Below are 14,742 nucleotides of genomic sequence, written 5' to 3'. Positions count from 1 at the left end.
TCAATGGCGGACAGGAATATGAGCGTCAGTATTGTGTACGTTGGTAAATCAATTGCTACCCGATAATAGTACTGCCTGCCCTATGTCATATACCAGGTCACTAAGGTATATACAATAGTGACAGCGCAATCCAAATTCATCCAGTAGTTTTTGCGCAGAACGAACAGACAGACAAAAATTTGTCACTTTTTTTCTCATCTGCATTGCTCAGAGTAACTAATAGAATTTTTGTGACTTTTACATTCTAAACCTTGATTTACAAGTCCCTTTTATTGAAGCCGTGTATTTAAATTGCAATAAAAAAAAACCCATCAGGATAAGTAAATTCAGCACACATGATATAATTGGTATTGTTCTACTACGGTCCCCAGAGGCTGCATTCTGTGGGATGTGTTCGGTTGCACTGACTCAGCAACTAATGTCTCTGGAAATTATTTATATACTAGTTACCAGCCCGTCAACGTGACGTAACAACATAACAGTGATATCAGCGCCGGCGGCTCTGCGCGTCCGAACGGAGCAACAATTGAATTGATCCGTCGGTCACCATCTAGTGGCCGCTGCATGCAAATCACTTGAATTCCCCCACAGAGGTGAGGAGCAGCGTTAGACTTTTATTATATAGGATATTGTCAACCATACACCTCAGTATTTTAGCAGGAATACATACTGTAGTTAATGGCTTTTTAATGTAATTACAGCAATTACCCAACATCATAGAATTACACTAGCTTCTTATATTAATGGATTTGCATAATTGATTAATAAAAAGCAGAAAAAAACATAAATTTATGGCTCAACAGTCTGGCAATGTTATAGGCCCTACACACATGCCGATTTGTTTGAAAGATGTGAACGATCTCGTTCATAAATGAACGAGAACTCGTTCATATCTTTCAGTGTGGACGATCTCGTCCATATTTGCCTGCACTTCAATGGAGCCGCGTGACGGGGGGAGTGAAGAAACTTCACTCCCCCCGTCACTGCCCCCCACCGCCGGGTCGCTCGTCGGCCGTATCCGCCATCGGGCAGCTCGGCGGCGGATCGGCCAGTGTGTAGGGCCCATAAGTCCATCTGTCGCGGGCTGTCTAACAATCACTCCCGGGCCATCTAACAGTCAGCCCTGGGCTGTCTAACAATTACCCCTGGGCCATCTAACAATCAGCCCTGGTCCATCTAACAAGCCAGCCCATCAGGACTTTCTCTCCTCAGCTATTATAGCCCCCAGCTTCCCTGAATCCACCATAGGTCTTGTTGAATGACATCATGTTTTTAATCATAGTCGTCTTACAAATACATTAGAATACTAACATAAAATGGTCACCCTAAACATGTGACAAGCACCTGATTGGCTGCAGTCGTCACATGGGCAGTAATCAGACTTACAAAATGGCTGCATATTAAATTTAATCTCAGCAATAAGTTAAAACAATACATTTGGGACGCTTCTCTGTAACCAAATATTAGCAGGCATTGTAAACAAGTGCTACAAGATATAACAAACAAATCGGACAATAAAGCAGGATGATGTTGGCGGACATCAATGATATCATGGAGAAACTTGAGTAGTGCAGTAGGCGGAATATTCCCAGCATATTCAACATTATTATTATTATAGGGGCGAGATAAGACGATAAAGCAGTGAGGTTGCCATTTATAGTAAATTAAATTGTACCGGTCAATAAGCATCACGCAGCATCCAGCGATATTCAGTGACCTACATGACAGTATCCCCAGGCCGTCTCTTCTCATGTCCCTTATGGAGAGGCCTGTTGGAAGAAAAAAATCAATAAATAAACTGATATTTTATCATTTTAATCAATAGATAGTGATGGAATATCCAATACCAACTGACCACAAGATAAATGGTACCAATCAGAAAACGGGGAACCTTGGGGCAATAATGATAATAATAATAATTTTATTTACATAGCAATTTTTTTGAAAAGAACCCAAATAAACCACTAAGGGGGCGGTTATCTTGGATGCAGGGGTGTATCTACCCATTGGCCAGGATGGCACTCGCCAGGGGCGCCAGCTGAGCAGGGGGCACCGTCCGACGGTGCCACCCTCGGCCAATGGTGGAATCCCTTCAGCCATAGTGTCTGGCAATATCTGCTGTGCCGAGCTGCCTGTGCATTGCCTGGGATGGAGGGTGGAGGATCGCTCAGCAGACAGGACCTGGTGCCGGTGTGCGGCACCGCAATGCACTACAGGGAAGAAACTGAAAATAAACTACAACTCCCAGCAACCCTTGCTGTCGGGAGCTCCCTGTGGCAAGGGCTGCTGGAAGCTGTAGTTTATTTTCAGTTTCTTCCCTGTAGTGCATTGTGGTGTCGGACACCGGCGCCAGCTCCTGCCTGCTGAGCGATCCTCCACCCTCCATCCCATGCAGCTCGGCACAGCAGGTATTGCCAGACACTACGGCTATCTGCTGGGATGTTGTGGGATGGGGTGGGGACTACTGTATGACTGTGTTGGTAGAGGTGGAGACTACGGCTATGTGCTGGGGGGACTACAGCTATTGCTTGGGGAGGTGGGGTCTATGGCTATTTGGAGGGGACTATGGCTATGTGCTGGGAGGGGGATAGGGACTATGACTATATGACTGTGGGGGCTTATCTGGCACTGTGGGAGCATATGTGTATCTGGCACCATGGGGGCATATCTGGCACCATGGGGGCATGTGTATCTAGCAATATGGGGGCATATCTGGCAACATGGGGGACATATCTGGCACTGTGGGGGCATATCTGGCACTGTGGGGTCATATGTGTATCTGGCACTGTGGGGGCATATCTGGCACTGTGGGGTCATATGTTTATCTGGCACTGTGGGGGCATATATGTATCTGGCACTGTGGGGGCATGTGTGAATCTGCAGTGTGGGGGCATATGTGTATCTGGCACTATTGGGGTCATATGTGTATCAAGCCCCCCTTTTCATTGGCCATGCCCCATGTGGCATATGGCCACACCCATTTTTTGGCGTGTGCGCGCCGAAGGTGCGCGCACACAGTACCACTAAGATTTTTTTTCTACTTGCACCACTGGGTAGTGCGCTGCACTGCACTTCTTTGCACTACTATTTGATTATACTACCTGGCCTTGGGTGGCATTGCTTCCTCAGCCAGGCCAGGCACTGCTGATGTCTCCTCAGTGTTATAAGAATTACTGTGTGGGCATAATGTGTAAAGGGAACTGCTACTGTGTGGGCATAATGTGTATAAGGGTTACTACTGTGTAGCGTAATTTGAATTGGGGGAACTATTGTATGGTCATGCCCCTTTCCCTCAAGATCATGTCCCTTTTCTGCACATGCACCTTCCCTACTTCAAATATGGGGGGCGCCAGTCCCTTACTTTGCCAGGGGCCCCTGGACCACTAGATACACCCCTGCTTGGATGCACTACAATGGTTATAGTGGGTGAATACAAAACATGAAATACAACGTACAAGGTACAGTACATGCAGTATAGAATCACCAGTTCTGCAAAGTGTTCATCCCACCCACTAAAGTACCAAACGAGGCAGCCATCTTGGGGACACTACATACTGTAGGTTGCAATGGGCGGGATAAGCAATACATGGAGATGTGAAACACGTTAGAGAAATAACGAACTCAGGAAGATACATACTGTACTAGAAGCAAGATGAACAATACATAGAAACACGTCTTGCTATAAAGTTGTTCTGTGAGCAGAAGGAGACTGTGCAGTTGTTATACAGACTGAGGGAAAATGGTGACTGTTGTTATTATACAGACTGAGGGGACATGGGGAACGTTGTTATTATACAGACTGAGGGGACGTTGGGACTGCGGTTATTATACAGACTGAGGGGACGTTGGGACTGTTGTCATTATACAGACCGAGGGCCCATTGGGACTGCTGTTATTATACAGACTGAGGGGACGTTGGGACTGTCGTCATTATACAGACTGAGGGGACATTGGATGCAGACTGAGGGGACATGGGAACGTTGTTATTATACAGACTGACGGGACATGGTGAATGTTGTTATTATACAGACTGAGGGGATGTTGGGACTGCTGTTATTATGCAGACTGAGGGAACACTGGGACTGTCATCATTATACAGACTGAGGGGACATGGGGAACATTGTTATTATACAGACTGAGGGGATGTTGGGACTGCTGTTATTATGCAGACTGAAGGAACACTGGGACTGTCATCATTATACAGACTGAGGGGACATGGGGAACGTTGTTATTATACAGACTGAGGGGACGTTGGGACTGCTGTCATTATACAGACCAAGGGGAAGTTGGGACTGCTGTTATTATACAGACTGAGAGAACACTGGGACTGCTGTTATTATGCAGACTGAGGGGACATGGGAATGTTGTTATTATACAGACTGAGATGAGTGGGTACGTTGGGACTGCGGTTATTATACAGACTGAGGGGACGTTGGGACTGTTGTCATTATACAGACCGAGGGGCCGTTGGGACTGCTGTTATTATACAGACTTAGGAGACGTTGGGACTGTCATCATTATACAGACCGAGGGGACATTGGAACTGCTGTTATTATGCAGACTGAGGGGACATGGGGAATGTTGTTATTATACAGACTAAGGGGACGTTAGGGCCGGCTGTTATTATACAGACTGAGGGGACATGGGAACGTTGTTATTATACAGACTGAGGGGACATGGGGAATGTTGTTATTATACAGACTGAGGGGACGTTGGGACTGCGGTTATTATACAGACTGAGGGGACGTTGGAACTGTTGTCATTATACAGACCGAGGGGCCGTTGGGACTGCTGTTATTATACAGATTGAGGGGACGTTGGGACTGTCGTTATTACACAGACCGAGGGGACGTTGGAACTGCTGTTATTATACAGACTGAGGGGACACTGGGACTGCTGTTATTATACAGACTGAGGGGACGTTGGGACTGCTTTTATTATACAGACGGAGTGGACACTGGGACTGTCGTCATTATACAGACTGAGGCGACGTTGGGACTGCTGTTATTATACAGACTGAGGGGACGTTGGGACTGTCGTTATTATACAGACCAAGGGGACGTTGGAACTGCTGTTATTATACAGACTGAGTGGACACTGGGACTGTCGTCATTATACAGACTGGGGGACGTTGGGACTGCTGTTATTATACAGACTGAGTGGACACTGGGACTGTCGTCATTATACAAACTGAGGGGATGTTGGGACTGCTGTTATTATATCTGTCACTGTGAAGCACCTTATCATACCTCCCAACTTTGTGCTCCGTTGAAGAGGGTCATTCTCTTTAACACGCCCAAAAATAGGGGACGTGGACTCATAAATATGGGGTGTAGCCTCACAGAAAATGCTGATTGCAAGTCCCATCCCCATTTTCCTCCACTGTGGGGGTATGGGCAGTGCTCTGGGAGCTGCTGCCCCGCTCTTAGTCCGTCTCTCCATGGAAAAGAGGCGGTGCGCATGTGCAAAGCATCTATTCACCACTGCAACGCTAAGCAGAGCAGCCAGTGACAGGGGGCCTCCCAACTTTCCCCCACAGCGGAACACTTTGGCCAACAGGTGGGACAGCGGGACAGTGTCTGAAAAACAGGACTACGCAGCCAAAATTGAGACAGTTGGGAGGTATGACTTTCTTTCTTCCCACTCACTGCTTGACCCTTTCCAGTCTGGTTTCCATCCTCAGCACTCCACTGAAACTGCCCTCATGAGAGTCTGCAATGACCTCCTTGCTGCGAAATCCAGGGGCCACTACTCTCTGCTTATTCTCCTTGACCTCTTTGCTGCTTTTGACACTGTAGACCACCCTCTCTTCCTGCAAATCCTTTACTCCCTTGGTTTGCGTGATACTGCTTTCTCCTGGCTGTCCTCCTACCTTTCTGACCGTTCCTTCTCTGTCTCCTCTCATTACTCCACCTCCCCCCCCCACTTCCTCTACCAGTAGGTGTCCCCCAAGGTTCTGTTCTTGGGCCTCTCCTTTTCTCTCTTTACACATCCTCCTTATTAGGTGAGCTCATTATCTCTTTTGACTTAAAATATCATCTCTACGCTGATGCTATTCAAATGTACCTTTCCTCCCCTGACCTCTCCCCTGCTCTCCTCACTCATATCTCCAACTGTCTCTCTGCTATCTCCTCCTGGATGTTTTCTTAAACTTAACATGTCTAAGACTGAGCTGATCATCTTCCATCCCTCCCGCATAAACTCACCTCCCACAATTTCATTATCCATTGATAGCACAACTATCTCCTCTAGCCCACAAGTGCGATGTCTTGGAGTAATCCTTGACTCCTCCCTCTCCTTCAAACCAAACATTCAGTACCTCTCAAAAACCTGCCATTTCCACCTCAAACACATCTCCAGGATCAGACCCTTTCTCACCCAGGACGCTACTAAGACCCTCATTCACTCACTGGTTATCTCCAGATTAGACTACTGCAATCTCCTCCTACCTGGCCTCCCTCAATAATGCCTCTCTCCACTTCAATCTATCCTCAATGCTGCTGCCTGTCTCATCTTCCTCACCAAATGTACTACATCCACATCGCCTCTCTTGCAGGACCTTCACTGGCTACCCTTCCCATTCAGAATCCAATTCAAGCTTCTCACACTCACCTACAAAGCCGTCACCCACTCTTCTCCCTCTTACATCTCTGACCTTATCTCTCTTTACATTCCCACCCGTCCTCTTCGCTCTGTTAATGCACGCCGTCTCTCCTGCCAGCTAATTACCTCCTCCCACTCCTACCTACAAGATTTTGCACGTGCTGCTCCCTATCTTTGGAATGCGCTACCTCTCCCCATCAGACTCCCCACCTCTCTACAAAACTTCAAACGGTCTCTCAAGACCCACTTCTTCACTAAACTCAGCCAAATCTCATTCTAACCCTCTTGTCTATGCTCACTGTCTACCCCTTCTGTGTCACTCTGGTCTGTTAGCCCCTCACCTTTTAGATTGTAAGCTCGCAAGATCAAGGACTTCTTTCCTCATGTGCCTTTCCTTTTCTTACTTACACTATCTTATACTCCATACTCCCTTTGATGGCACCTAACCCCGGGTTTTCTATACCTGTCCTATTTTGTCATGTACTGTAAGTGCGGTTTTCTTGTTTGCTCATTTTATTATGTACTATGTAATGGGCGCTGCGGATCCCTTGTGGCGCCATATAAATAAAGGATAATAATAATAATAATAATAATAATAATAAAATGACTGATCTCTAGGAACCAAAGTCCTAAACCATAAAGCAAAAGGCTGTGCGTGATCACAGAACACCCCTGCGCATGCAGCCTCCCAAACAGGGCCCTCTTAACAGTGTAGGCTCTGGGCAAAGCAATGTACTGGGGCCCCCCAAACACCCATTTTCCAGGAAATAAATAAAGAAAAACATTGTAACTTTCCCCTCCTGTAGTCCTGCATTGTCTCTCCACATGCCACATGCAGAATGGCTGTCAGCTCTCTAGTAGATTGCAGGCAGCATGCTCTACCTGCCTTCCAAGTATCTCCAGAGCCACCAGACAGAGGACTAAGCTGCTTGAAGACCCCTAGGCCCCTGGGCAGCTGCCCAGTGAGCCCATACATTAAGATGACCCTGCTCCCAAACCCAGTTACACCATAAAACAAATCAGAAATCAAAAGTAGCATAATTAAATCTTGTTTGGGCTTCAACGCAAAACTGACTGCTCACCTGTGACCAATTAGCAAGAAGCTCCTCTGATCTGCCCAACTCATCCCATCCAATGATGCTAACTTGTCCTTAATCCTGAAAACACATCAACGTCCCCATAAAACTAGGGCCGTTTGCACAAATGTAGATTCCAAATATCAAAAATGTAAGCTGCCATTTATTACGTACCCTTACACACTGACACAATATGGGGAAATAAATTTAAATACAGTACTGTTATGTAAAATAGCGCACAGAAAAAATACATATCCAAACAGATGGGGCTTGTCAAGTTCTCCAGTCCTGGATCATCATTTGTGTTTCTTTTTCCTAAATGATAATCCTTCCAGCTAATGATCCACATCACATTTACAAACTCTGGATTAAGAAAACTGCTTATGAACTACATAACATGGCTGGGAGGAGATCCGCGCTTTACAGTACAAAAAAAATTAAAAACATAAAAAATAAAACGGCCAAGAGTTCTGGTGAACATCTCGGAGTCTATAAAACATTTCATCGCTGCGGGTTCTTGGCTACAAACCGTATGTTGGAAAACACACAGAGGATGTCTAAAGTTATTTGCTCATAACATTCCATAGATCTTATTTCCACCCTAGGTAATGATGGTTCCCAAATTTTCATTGCATGCAGCAGCGTAAGACCCGAGGAAATAGATATATATAAAAAAAAAAATAAGAAAAGAAAAAAAAATCACAGGAAGAAGATTGTGAATATTTCAAGAACACTGTAGGCCTGTTCTTTCGCTTTCAGACGAAAAACAAATTGCATGTCATGTTAAGATCTTAATTTATCTCTTGTGGCGCATTGACCCAAAGCCAGAATATCACGCTCTTAGCTACGTTTGGCCAAGCTGAGCAGTACGGATTTTATTAAATGCCTTGGTGGCTCATTGTGGCAAATGATGGAAAAATAAAGTGTTAACGGAGCTATTGGGAGATAAGAGGAAAGTATTTGTTAGTCATGTCTTTCTGCCCAATTCAAAGCAGGGGATTGATCGGTGGCTTGTGTGCGAATAGTGATTAGCAGTGGCGGCTCCAGAGGTGGGGGCTGAAGGTCAGTTCAAATTTCAAATAGGGGAGCCGCGCCAACTGCCACCAACTGTCACTCCAAACTGACTCACTGGCAGTTGGTGTGGTTCCCATATTTGAATTTTGAACTGAGCTGCAGCCCCACCTCTGGAGCCTCCCCAATGTAACACACAAGGGGGGGGTCATTCAGATGTGGTTGGATTTAGTATAGCTACTGCGTGATGCTAGCATATGGTAATGCAGCAGGAAAATAAGAATTTACTTACCGATAATTCTATTTCTCGTAGTCCGTAGTGGATGCTGGGAACTCCGTAAGGACCATGGGGAATAGCAGCTCCGCAGGAGACTGGGCACAAAAGTAAAAGCTTTAGGACTACCTGGTGTGCACTGGCTCCTCCCCCTATGACCCTCCTCCAAGCCTCAGTTAGGATACTGTGCCCGGACGAGCGTACACAATAAGGAAGGATTTTGAATCCCGGGTAAGACTCACCAATCACACTGTACAACCTGTGATCTGAACCCAGTTAACAGCATGATAACAGAGGAGCCTCTGAAAAGATGGCTCACAACAATAATTACCCGATTTTTGTAACAATAACTATGTACAAGTATTGCAGACAATCCGCACTTGGGATGGGCGCCCAGCATCCACTACGGACTACGAGAAATAGAATTATCGGTAAGTAAATTCTTATTTTCTCTGACGTCCTAGTGGATGCTGGGAACTCCGTAAGGACCATGGGGATTATACCAAAGCTCCCAAACGGGCGGGAGAGTGCGGATGACTCTGCAGCACCGAATGAGAGAACTCCAGGTCCTCCTCAGCCAGGGTATCAAATTTGTAGAATTTAGCAAACGTGTTTGCCCCTGACCAAGTAGCTGCTCGGCAAAGTTGTAAAGCCGAGACCCCTCGGGCAGCCGCCCAAGATGAGCCCACCTTCCTTGTGGAATGGGCTTTTACAGATTTTGGCTGTGGCAGGCCTGCCACAGAATGTGCAAGCTGAATTGTACTACAAATCCAACGAGCAATAGTCTGCTTAGAAGCAGGAGCAACCTGCTTGTTGGGTGCATACAGGATAAACAGCGAGTCAGATTTTCTGACTCCAGCCGTCCTGGAAACATATATTTTCAGGGCCCTGACTACGTCCAGCAACTTGGAGTCCTCCAAGTCCCTAGTAGCCGCAGGTACCACAATAGGCTGGTTCAAGTGAAACGCTGAAACCACCTTAGGGAGAAATTGAGGACGAGTCCTCAATTCTGCCCTGTCCGCATGAAAAATTAGGTAAGGGCTTTTATAGGATAAAGCCGCCAATTCTGAGACACGCCTGGCTGAAGCCAGGGCTAACAGCATTACCACTTTCCATGTGAGATATTTTAAGTCCACAGTGGAGAGTGGTTCAAACCAATGTGATTTTAGGAACTCCAAAACTACATTTAGATCCCAAGGTGCCACTGGAGGCACAAAAGGAGGCTGTATATGCAGTACCCCCTTGACAAACGTCTGAACTTCAGGAACTGAAGCCAGTTCTTTTTGGAAGAAAATCGACAGGGCCGAAATTTGAACCTTAATGGACCCTAATTTTAGGCCCATAGACAGTCCTGTTTGCAGGAAATGCAGGAAACGACCCAGTTGAAATTCCTCTGTAGGGGCTTTCCTGGCCTCGCACCACGCAACATATTTACGCCAAATACGGTGATAATGTTGTACGGTTACATCCTTCCTGGCTTTGATCAGGGTAGGGATGACTTCATCCGGAATGCCTTTTTCCTTCAGGATCCGGTGTTCAACCGCCATGCCGTCAAACGCAGCCGCGGTAAGTCTTGGAACAGACAGGGTCCCTGCTGGAGCAGGTCCTTTGTTAGAGGTAGAGGCCACGGGTCCTCTGTGAGCATCTCTTGAAGTTCCGGGTACCAAGTCCTTCTTGGCCAATCCGGAGCCACGAGTATAGTCCTTACTCCTCTCCTCCTTATGATTCTCAGTACCTTGGGTATGAGAGGCAGAGGAGGGAACACATACACTGACTGGTACACCCACGGTGTTACCAGAGCGTCCACAGCTATTGCCTGAGGGTCCCTTGACCTGGCGCAATACCTGTCTAGTTTTTTGTTGAGGCGGGACGCCATCATGTCCACCTTTGGTTTTTCCCAACGGTTCACAATCATGTGGAAGACTTCTGGGTGAAGTCCCCACTCCCCCGGGTGGAGGTCGTGTCTGCTGAGGAAGTCTGCTTCCCAGTTGTCCACTCCCGGAATGAACACTGCTGACAGTGCTATCACATGATTTTCCGCCCAGCGAAGAATCCTTGCAGCCTCTGCCATTGCCCTCCTGCTTCTTGTGCCGCCCTGTCTGTTTACGTGGGCGACTGCCGTGATGTTGTCCGACTGGATCAGCACCGGCTGACCTTGAAGCAGAGGTTTTGCTAGGCTTAGAGCATTGTAGATGGCCCTTAGCTCCAGGATATTTATGTGAAGTGATGTCTCCAGGCTTGACCACAAACCCTGGAAATTTCTTCCCTGTGTGACTGCTCCCCAGCCTCTCAGGCTGGCATCCGTGGTCACCAGGACCCAGTCCTGAATGCCGAATCTGCGGCCCTCTAGAAGATGAGCACTCTGCAACCACCACAGGAGAGACACCCTTGTCCTTGGTGACAAGATTATCCGCTGATGCATCTGAAGATGCGACCCGGACCATTTGTCTAGCAGATCCCACTGGAAGGTTCTTGCGTGGAATCTGCCGAATGGGTTTGCTTCGTAAGAAGCCACCATCTTTCCCAGGATCCTTGTGCAATGATGCACTGAGACTTGGCCTGGCTTTAGGAGATTTCTGACTAGTTCGGATAACTCCCTGGCTTTCTCCTCCGGGAGAAACACCTTTTTCTGGACTGTGTCCAGGATCATCCCTAGGAATAGAAGTCGTGTCGTCGGGATCAGCTGCGATTTTGGAATATTGAGAATCCAACTGTGCTGGCGCAGCACTATCTGAGATAGTGCTACTCCGACTTCCAACTGTTCCCTGGATCTTGCCCTTGTCAGGAGATCGTCCAAGTAAGGGATAACTAAAACTCCCTTCCTTCGAAGGAGTATCATCATTTCGGCCATTACCTTGGTAAAGACCCGGGGTGCCGTGGACAATCCAAACGGCAGCGTCTGAAACTGATAGTGACAGTTCTGTACCACAAACCTGAGGTACCCTTGGTGAGAAGGGTAAATTGGGACATGTAGGTAAGCATCCTTGATGTCCAGAGACACCATATAGTCCCCTTCTTCCAGGTTTGCAATCACTGCTCTGAGTGACTCCATCTTGAATTTGAACCTTTGTATGTAAGTGTTCAAGGATTTTAGGTTTAAAATTGGTCTCACCGAGCCGTCCGGCTTCGCTACCACAAATAGTGTGGAATAGTACCAACTTTCCCTGTTGTAGGAGGGGTACCTTGATTATCACCTGCTGGGAATACAGCTTGTGAATGGCTTCCAATACTGCCTCCCTGTCTGAGGGAGACGTCGGTAAAGCAGACTTTAGAAAACGGCGAGGGGGAGACGTCTCGAATTCCAATTTGTACACCTGAGATACCACCTGAAGGATCCAGGGGTCCACTTGCGAGTGAGCCCACTGCGCACTGAACTTCTTGAGACGGGCCCCCACCGTGCCTGAGTCCGCTTGTAAAGCCCCAGCGTCATGCTGAGGACTTTGCGGAGGCGGGAGAGGGCTTTTGTTCCTGGAAACTGGCTGTTTGTTGCAGCCTTTTTCCTCTCCCTCTGCCACGGGGCAGAAATGAGGCGCCTTTTGCCCGCTTGCCTTTATGGGGCCGAAAGGACTGCGCCTGATAATATGGCGTCTTCTTAGGTTGAGAAGCTACCTGGGGTAAAAATGTGGATTTTCCAGCAGTTGCCGTGGCTACCAGGTCAGATAGACCTACCCCAAATACCTCCTCCCCCTTATAAGGCAATACTTCCATGTGCCTTTTAGAATCCGCATCACCTGACCACTGCCGCGTCCATAAACCTCTTCTTGCAGAAATGGACAGCGCGCTAACTCTTGATGCCAGTCGGCAAATATCCCTCTGTGCATCACGCATATATAGAAATGCATCCTTCAAATGCTCTATAGTCAGTAATATACTGTCCCTATCTAGGGTATCAATATTTTCAGTCAGGGAATCCGACCACGCCAGGCCCGCACTGCACATCCAGGCTGAGGCGATAGCTGGTCGCAGTATAACACCCGTGTGAGAGTATATACATTTTAGGATATTCTCCAGTTTTCTATCGGCAGGTTCCTTTAGGGCGGCCGTATCAGGAGAGGGTAGTGCTACCTGTTTAGACAAGCGTGTGAGCGCTTTATCCACCCTAGGGGGTGTTTCCCAACGTGCCCTATCCTCTGGCGGGAAAGGGTACGATGCCAATAACCTTTTAGGAATTATTAGTTTTTTATCGGGGGAAACCCACGCCTCATCACACACTTCATTTAATTCCTCGGATACAGGAAAAACTACAGGCAGTTTTTTCTCACCAAACAGAATACCCTTTTTAGTGGTACTTGTATTATCAGATATATGCAATACATTTTTTATTGCTTCAATCATGTAACGTGTGGCCCTAGTGGAAGTCACGTTTGTCTCCTCATCATCGACACTGGAGTCAGAATCCGTGTCTGTGTCTGCCATTTGAGGTAACGGGCGTTTTAAAGCCCTTGATGGCGTTTGAGACCCCTGGACAGGCACAAGCTGAGTAGCCGGCTGTCTCATGTCGTCAACTGTCTGTCGTAAGGAGCTGACACTGTCACGCAATTCCTTCCACAAGCTCATCCACTCAGGTGTCGACTCCCTAGGGGGTGACAACTGTATAATAGGCAATTGCTCCGCCACCATCTCATTTTCCTCCTCAAACATGTCGACACAATCGTACCGATACACCGCACACACACAGGGAATGCTCTGATAGAGGACAGGACCCCACTAGCCCTTTGGGGAGACAGAGGGAGAGTATGCCAGCACACACCAGAGCGCTATATATATACAGGAATACAGGAATACCACTATAAAATGTGCTTTTCCCTTTATAGCTGCTGTTAGTATAAAACTGCGCCAATTAGTGCCCCCCCTCTCTTTTTTACCCTTTTCTGTAGTGCAGGACTGCAGGGGAGAGTCAGGGAGACGTCCTTCCAGCGGAGCTGTGATGGAAAATGGCGCCCGTGTGCTGAGGAGATAGGCTCCGCCCCCTTCTCGGCGGCCTTTTCTCCCGCTTTTTAGGTGAGTTCTGGCAGGGGTCAAAATACACCCATATAGCCCTGGGGGTTATATGTGGTGTATTTATGCCAGCCAAGGTGTTTTACATTGCTGCTCAGGGCGCCCCCCCCTAGCGCCCTGCACCCTCAGTGACCGGAGTGTGAAGTGTGCCTGAGTAACAATGGCGCACAGCTGCAGTGCTGTGCGCTACCTTGTTGAAGACTGATGTCTTCTGCCGCCGATTTTTTCGGACCTTTTCTTGCTTCTGGCTCTGTAAGGGGGCCGGCGGCGCGGCTCCGGGACCGAGCTCCGAGGCTGGGCCTGTGTTCGGTCCCTCTGGAGCTAATGGTGTCCAGTAGCCTAAGAAGCCCAATCCACTCTGCACGCAGGTGAGTTCGCTTCTTCTCCCCTTAGTCCCTCGATGCAGTGAGCCTGTTGCCAGCAGGTCTCACTGAAAATAAAAAACCTAAAACTAAACTTTTCACCTAGTGTGCACCCTTCTCGGCCGGGCACAAAAATCTAACTGAGGCTTGGAGGAGGGTCATAGGGGGAGGAGCCAGTGCACACCAGGTAGTCCTAAAGCTTTTACTTTTGTGCCCAGTCTCCTGCGGAGCCGCTATTCCCCATGGTCCTTACGGAGTTCCCAGCATCCACTAGGACGTCAGAGAAACATATGGTATAAGTAGATGCCTCCTGCATGCATCTGTGATCCAGTGCTGCATCCTGGGACACCTCATCAGGTCACCTGTGACATCATCAGCTGGCTGAGAAAACCTAAGGGTTACGCAAACCGGCCGCTGC

General features: G+C 47.8%; 1 protein-coding gene and 1 long non-coding RNA gene across 7 annotated transcripts in view; one reads left to right on the top strand and one right to left on the bottom strand.

Annotated features, from left to right (window-relative positions):
- TENM4 (teneurin transmembrane protein 4) overlaps nt 1-14,742 on the bottom strand; it is a 1,727,786-nt gene that overhangs the window by 1,429,715 nt on the left and 283,329 nt on the right. For all 6 annotated transcript variants that reach the window (XM_063951320.1, XM_063951326.1, XM_063951322.1 and 3 more), the window contains exon 2: nt 1,676-1,769. The gene's annotated coding sequence lies outside the window, so the exon portion shown is untranslated. The remainder of the gene's footprint in view (nt 1-1,675; nt 1,770-14,742) is intronic.
- The window catches only part of LOC134997982 (uncharacterized), an 81,874-nt gene that overhangs the window by 34,656 nt on the left and 32,476 nt on the right, over nt 1-14,742 (top strand). The window lies entirely within an intron of this gene.

The sequence above is a fragment of the Pseudophryne corroboree genome, chromosome 2, assembly GCF_028390025.1.
Source record: "Pseudophryne corroboree isolate aPseCor3 chromosome 2, aPseCor3.hap2, whole genome shotgun sequence".
In the NCBI taxonomy this organism is placed as follows: Eukaryota; Metazoa; Chordata; class Amphibia; order Anura; family Myobatrachidae; genus Pseudophryne; species Pseudophryne corroboree.
This window is presented reverse-complemented; position numbering and strand designations above follow the sequence as displayed.